The sequence below is a fragment of the Meleagris gallopavo genome, chromosome 6 (genome assembly GCF_000146605.3).
Source record: "Meleagris gallopavo isolate NT-WF06-2002-E0010 breed Aviagen turkey brand Nicholas breeding stock chromosome 6, Turkey_5.1, whole genome shotgun sequence".
Taxonomy (NCBI): Eukaryota; Metazoa; Chordata; class Aves; order Galliformes; family Phasianidae; genus Meleagris; species Meleagris gallopavo.
This window is the reverse complement of record NC_015016.2, coordinates 15,956,495-15,964,636: the sequence shown is the minus strand read 5'-3', so window position 1 is coordinate 15,964,636 and position 8,142 is coordinate 15,956,495.

Below are 8,142 nucleotides of genomic sequence, written 5' to 3'. Positions count from 1 at the left end.
CTCAGCTTTCCAAGATAGACATAGGCAATGCTTACACTAGAACAAATCATTAAAACACCACATGAACTGCTCATGCATTTACACTAAATAGATGGAAAACAATGGCTTCAAGCACTTATACATACAGATCATTAAAATCTAAACAGCTGTAATATCTGTATTTGAAGAAGACAAAAGTAGTAGTTTTGAATGGTATCTGTGTTATTTTTATTGAGCATATTGCAGAGAGCGTTCAGCACGCCTGCAGATATGTAAGTAATCATTACCTACACACAGAAGGTCAAGAACCATCTAAACCACAGGAGTTCGTACAATCCAAATGTTTTAGCTATTAAATGGCTGATGATGTCATTACAAAGCATCTTATCAAGTGAGTCAGTTGAGCAGGAAATCAAGAATTTTTCAACTTAATCCCTGAGCAAGAGCTGACCTGCTCAGAAGTCCTATATAATAAACTGGTAAACTGTGCTGTAAAATGAAAAGAAAAACTAAATGCTTGTTTTTTTCTGTTAATATCTTCTTTAGGAAACATCTGCTAGCCATTCTGCTGTCTTCTTCTTCTTTTTTTTTTTTTAATATTTCTTTTATTACTATTGTTTATTTGCATTGCTATTGATTATGGAATTGAAGGTTTAGATAATCTCTTAGCCTTTAAAACTAGCTTGTCTGGGTTTACTTGAGGTCACCTAAGCAATGAAGAAACCAACTGTTTGTTGGAATGTAAACAGGGGAAATGATTTTTCCCCAGGTGGCAGAGTTGTGAGCTGGTTATAGGGACAGAACAGAACGGTGCTTTTTTTTGGAATGTTTTACCCCTTCTGCAATGATACCATCACAGGTATACAGTCCTGAGCTGAAAACACAGTATGAGAGATCAACGCAAGTCTCACTGTTACAAAGCTGACATTTTATTAACAAAGTGTTACATTGGTGAGTTATATACTCCCAGCTTTACTCTGGAATTTAAAAGGTCAATGCAGACACCAAATAAGGCTTCAAACTTTTAAGACCTGCTGTGAAGGACAGCTGGCATGGCATGCAGAACCCTGCCACAGGGTGATAAAAGAATGAAGTGAATATTTTAGCAGTGAGCTGTCACTAATTAACACAAAATTTATTTACTTGAAAGATAAACATATTTGGAAATAGTAAATGCTCAAGAAGGAATGTTTGGCCATCAGTTGTGCAAGTGTTAGTTAAGTAGGAAACACGTGGGACGTGCCTTGGCAAGCATCTGAAGCATCGAGCCTGAGTATCTCCAGACTCAGGGACGTGAAGTTGTTGAATCAGATGATTTCACACCAACTGCATTAAATCTGCTGGTTACAGTGCAATGACCTCTGGTTTACACTCTTTTAAAACAAGAACAGAGCAGCGCTTTCTGAGTATAACACCTAACACTCATGCTCCTCTGCAACACTGCAGCCTTGTATCATTGACCTGCAGGTGCTATGAAATGTCTGCACTCAAAAAACAGCAATAACAGGGATTTTTAATCCAGTGGATAACAAATACAAGGTTTTCCTCCTACAGTTGACAGCACTGACAGTACTGCTTTGTCCTTCCAGAAGGGGCAGGGCATGCCTGCTCTGAAGAGATGTTTAACCAAAAGAAATCTTTCCTGTTCAACGACATTTCATATTTGTACTTTGCTCACTGAGATTTTTAATACCTGAAACTCTGTGAGTTCTGTATTTTTTCTCTCATATGAATGCAAAATAAAGCAGGACTGAGGCTTTTTCCACTAATACAAACTAATCTTACAAGTTTTCTACCCACTCTATTGGAACACGAAAAAGGCTGCTAAAAAACTAAAGGCCATGGAAAATCCAGCACAGACAAGGGGGAGCACAGAAATACAAATAATTAGTCATTCATATTTGAAAGTGCTTCTTTGAGAATAATTATAGAGCTTCAAATATGATCCAGGGAATTCCTCTTGAAACAAGTTCAAGATGGCCATGTTGCCCTGATGTTAAGTGAAAAGTGTCTTCTCTCCCCCCTTAGTATGAAATAAATTTGAACCCTATGGTAACATAGGGACAACTTACTGTGGACTGTTTCAGGAAGATTACAATTTATGCCAGCAAATTGCAAGCCATGTGTGCAGCCACAAAGACCATTGCGTGTGGCCACCACACCAACCCATATTTTCTACCCAGAAACTAGCACAATGCTTTAATAGACACTGTTCGTGTGCAGTGGCCATAACTCAGTAAAAATGCCTTCAAGAACTGCCATCCCAGGACGCACACACAGCATCAAGTCTACCCAAGCTACTTAGTAAGAAGTTAAATTGTCGGACAATTGGGCCACACAGTAAGAAGCTATCTGCCAGCATACATCATTCACACTTGCAAATTACCAAAGCCTTGCAGGCAGTGAAGACAATCACTTTAAACTGTCTTGACGTGCTGCCTAGCCAGTCTTCAGAGGAAGTGGGAAGCAGATACACAGGGACTCCAGGAAAGGCATCTGAGCCAGTGAAGGACACATGGAGCTTATCAAGGTGCTGACTGAATGGCTTCTACTGTTCACTGAGAATCCATATGTTTTTGCCATATGTTAAATAATTAACGTAATCTCAGCATGACGTAATGTATTCTTAATATATCCTTTTTTATTCTGACTCCTGTTTCAGTTTACACAATTAAATGAAAGCCAAGAAATGAATGCGAGCCTTTCCATATGGCATCATGCTTTGTTCACAAGTGAGAACATATATGAGAACTGTATACTAGAAAGTCTACCAGTAAGGTTACTTCAGTTCTTTGAGCCACTAGATTCAACTGGAATCTATGTGGTGCAAAGCCATTGTAAATGGAGGTAAACTCAAAACACTGTAACAGTACCTCAGATGGTCTACAATTCTGGGACCATTTAGTGAAGCTTTTGGATGCTTAGAGACCATTCAACAGAGAAAATCCACTGGCACACATCAGTGCTCTACAGCTGCCCCTCCACTGGTAGCCCTGTGAAAGAGAATACAAAAAAAAATTAATGTCACCTTAAGATATCCTGTAACAATAAAATTCAGTGGCCACAAATTCTCCTAGACAATATATCACCCTTTTGAGTCTCTGGAATAGCACACAGGGAAGTTGAATAGAAACATGAGATTGTTCTTTTGTCTGCTTTTCCCTTACAAATCTTAAATTCTAAACACATTCTATACAGTATAATAAAACCTCAGAAAGACTAACGAATAGCCTATAGGACTGAAAAGAGAAGCAAAGAAGTGGGCAGTCTTCTTCTGGTTTTCTTTGTAATTGCCTACTATAGTCGGAATGAAACTTTCTACTTAAATTATGCCTTAGTCTCTTTTTTTATTATTTTTCTTTAAGTTTCAAAAGTGGAGAGACACTGCTGAAATGAAACATTCAGACTTCAGTTGGTGTTAAATGACTGAAGATGATGTGCTTCCATGTAGTACAGTATCTCATTAAATCATGGTCTAATCAAGCCATAAATGAAACATGTCAAGGCACTGGCTAGCCCAACTGTCTCATTATCCAATCTCCACTTTCAGAAAATCTCCATACAGACCAACTTTCAAAGCAGGAATATTTTATTTCATACAGATCATGGTGAATAATGCACAGTTATGATAGCAGGTTACCTCAATATCCTCAGGAATGGTTTGAAGTTTAATTCTGCAAGATGCACTGTACTTCAGAGCATTTTCAACTTCAATTAGCTTAGCAGAAATTGAAAAAGCAGTGAATCTACTAAAAGGTAGAAACCATCCTACCTATTGATCTGTGTTCTGTAGAACCAGTTCTTCATTTCAGCAGTCATCAACCTCTGACTCTCTGCTTGCAGATATGATGTCGAGCCTGCTACTGTGAGGGTGTTATTATGTCCTGCATTTGTTAGTATATTTGGAACAATGATGCTGAAAACTGAATTTAGGAAATCCACTAGTAGCAACTCCACAATTCCTTGCAGCTTCCTTCCATACCTTCTGAAACTTGCTGTTCTTCTCTTTTACCTCTTAGTAAGACATTTTCTATATTTAAAGGGAGCTTATAAACATAATGAACATTGACTTTTTTTTCATGGCCTTGTAATGATAGGACAAGGGGAAGGGTTTTATACAAAAAAAAGGGGAGATTTAGATATTAGAAGGAAATTCTTTCCTCAGAAAGCAGTGAGGCAGTGGCATAGATGCCCAGAGAAGCTGTGGGTGCCCCATCCCTGGAGGTGTTCAATGCCAGGCTGGATGGAGCCCTGGGCAGCCTGAGCTGCTGGGAGACAATCCTGTCCACAGCAGGGGGTTGGAACTAGGTGATCTTTAAGGCCCCTTCCAACTCGAGGCATTCTGTGATTTTATGATTCTATGGTTCTATGATTCTATTCCATTAAAAGAGAGGCTTACATAACATTTATGTTTAGTTAATTTAAAGCTAATAAATTCATCTGACATGATGATTGGTGACCAAAAATCAGAAAATTTATCCATCAGAAAAACTAACTTTGTTGGTTTTCTGGTATTGCTATATAGAACCATAGTTAGCTTTATTTTTAAATTAATTGAAGCTTTCTTCCCTCAAAATTAGAAATAAGAAAACTAGTATTCCCAGACTTCAGCAATATGTAATCATTTTGTAGGGCTTTTCCAAAACAGATCGCTGCTTTTTTTTTTTTTTAATTCATGGAATGGTACCAGTGAAGGTTGCCCAACATTAGTTCTAAGAAAAATTGAACAATTACACAATTTAAAAGAAACAATTAAAAAATAAAAATAGCAAATAATTTATGTAATATATTATATTTTTCTATTTTCAGAACTAGTTCTCTTTTTTAAGAAGAGTACAAAATGACAGTTTCTTCAGCTTCCCAGAGCAAGGGGTGAAATATTTATCTCCATATTAGGTCAACAGTAATAATACATTTCATTCCTGGGAAGTGGTGGGAGTCAATCAAAACAAAGTGCTGCTATTGCAGGCACTGATACATATTCTTGACTTTAAGAACTGTGTTCATGCATGTGCTCATGTCCATGAGCTTAGCTGCATGCCTGGGACCTATGTTTCAATAAGTATTGCCCATATGCATTGTTTTCATCCTGCTATTATGACTCAGAGCAGCTGCAAATTTCCAGAGGTACAAGACACAGCATAGAAAAAAAGAAAAGAAAGCAAAACTTTTCATTTAAGGAAATAAAATGCCCATCTAAATGCCCAATATCATATCAGCCACCACATATATCAGAGAGCTTTACTGCCTTTTTATCACCGCTGTACTCCTTATCATGTTTGAATACTGTCTCTTCCCGTCAATGTAGTTCTCCTGCAGTTTATTCCCTGACTATCTTGTAGCCTTGCTGTGTAACTACAATAAATACGTAACAAGACTGGTATGTCAGCCAGCAAAACCAGCAACCCTTCCCTTGTGCTGGCATTTCACCTCTGACTCAGTGCCCCGCGGTGCTACTGGGTGCACAGCTCCAGCAGTCTCAGGCTGTGGCTGAGCAAGTGATAGGTATGAGGTGTCACTGGTGACATCACCAGCGGCTCCTGTACATTGATGGCTATTACTAAACATTACTTGTTTCAAGCTACTCGGTTGGACTAAGCTGATGGTGAGTACCAGGGAGAGTTTAAAAATAAGTTCCAAACATCCTCATCACATTTTTTAACTTTTGCACATGAAGCTAAATGTTCCCTTCTTCCCTTCTCCTCCCTTCTCTTACTGAGTCATGTCACAGATCAAGTGACATGGGAGTGATCATGTGGCTGTTTTAATCACATTTAGATTGCCTGATGAGGATCTTATGTAAAGAAAAAAGAAAAAAAAAAGAGAGAGAAATGAAATATTTTACAAGATTGTTTTGAAACGGTTTATTTCCATGTTGTTGGAATGTTATTTCCAGAAAAAGGCTGAATCTGCAGAGCTCCTTCAAGCACTGGTGTTGTAAGCTCCCATGATATTATCAGGAGTCTCATGATACTCACTGTCCTGCTCAAATCCTCGTTGCAGCTTGGAAAATTGCAGAGAACTCCAATCCAGAATAAACAAACCAAACTCGTGCTTCAGGATGGAAAGAAAACTCACAACACGTAGGACCTAAAATTCAAAAAGCTGCATTCATAATTTTGAGAGGGAGAAGTGGGAGGCATCTTAAAGACTTATGGGCGCCATTGGCATGGCTGGCACATACTCTGGCTCTGTGGATCAAGATTTCATGTTGGATAATAGGAAAAACTTCTTATCCAAAAGAGTAGTCAAACACTGGAACAGGCTACCCAGGGAGGTGGTGGTCACTGTCCCTGGAAGTGCTCAAGAAACCTGTAAAAGTGATACTTAGGAACATGGTTTAGTGGGCACTATTGCTGGTAGGTGGACAGTTGAACTAGATGATCTCAGAATTCTTTCCCAACCTTAATGTTTCTATGATTCTAGAAACAATGACCCTGCTACAACAACACAAGCCAGCAGGAGAGTTCAGACACAAACATGTATGAGACTTCAAGTGTCTCCAAGGCATGGTTTGACCTTGGGAGACCAGCACAAGGCTAGCAGTAGTGTGAGGCTGCCTGTCACCAGAACAAGCAAGACAAAGACCAGAAGAGCTGGCAGGCATGAAAAATCTAAGCGATCACTCACTTCCCCGTGTTATGGGCAAGATGTGAGAGGAGTCATGGTGTTGCATTACTCAACCCTTACCCGAGAAGTAGGGTGGGCATCTTGCCAGAACCTTTCACTCTGTTGCCTTCTAGCTGTACGTGTTGAAAAGAAGAAGGAGGAATTGGGCCTCCAGGTTTCGATTGATAATAAGTTATCAGAGTCACTAGTGAAAAGCATGCCTGAGAACATCAACATTGGCACCTACTTCTTTGTTTTGCAAAGGGTTTCATCCTGTCTCCCCCCATCTACATGTACACTCACACGCACACACGCACATCTGTCATTTTTTGTTCCTGTCTTTGTTTCCATTTGTGATGTAAAAATGCATCCAGCTTCAGTTTCAAGACATTTCCACCAAGAGTGCGCTTACAGAGTTATTTTCCAACATGCCCATCACTTACATTCTAGCTAAAAACACCAGTAAAGAAATTTTTAGAAAAAGAGAGAAAAACTACCTCTATCCCACAGCAACTATAGTAGTGAGGTTTGTTTTTTTTTCCAGTCCTTAGAGGTCCCCAGAGAACTTTGAGCACATTTACTAATATCAAAGCAGGGCAATAGCTTTTCAATGACATCATCTTCCCACTCCCTGTAACTGAGAACTCACCGTTCCCTGAAATAGATCAAGGCAGGAGGTTTGAGTGCCAAAGGTCTTACACCATAGTTTCACCCACAAGGATTAGGATTTTCAGGCTGACCTGTTGCCTTTGATGTAATTTGCTAGTGGCAAAACTCTGTACTGTCCTCACTTCAGTAATCAAAAGTTATCCATGACAAGCTGTAAGACAGACCTAAGAGGCTGATTCCAATATTAAAATGATATGTGTTCTTAAAAAATGCATGAGATTCTTAGTATCCAAATTTAGGGCTCGATTTTATTCACAAATATATTCTGGGAATGAATCAGTGCATGTACAGGGAAAGTTGCCCACAGCAGAATTAATGTTCAGGGTACGCAGCAGCAAAACCTCCTGAAAAATGAAGCTTTAGGCAACAGTGATACTCTCAGCGTCTGACACATTACACTGAAGACAAGGGATATTTCAGACAAATACAAATCTTTTCCACTGATATAGCCTGGAACACTGTAAACGCAGTTAACAGCCAACATTTGTTCTGTTTTAGAAAAAAAAAACCAAAACATATACAAACAACTGTTCTTTTCCATCCTGAAACAATGGAATAACTCACGATAGCTCCTTTGCAATGGTGAAATTCTGACAGTGACCTCAACAGCTGCTTAGACACCAACCACAGCATTTACAACTGCTTCATTACAGACACCCAAATGCTTGCAACACATTTTGCTTTCATGGCCCAAACAGTATAATCAGTGACTTTATCCAGGACAGCACAATAATGCTTCTGTTTATCAGAGAACAGAGCATAGCAACTTATCTTCAAAACTTAAACATGTCAACTTGTGTTTTCTGTTTTGCTGTTTAAGCTAGTAAGAAAGAGAAAAAGGAATTGGTTTTCTTTTCTTTTTCTTCCTATCTATTTATTTATTTA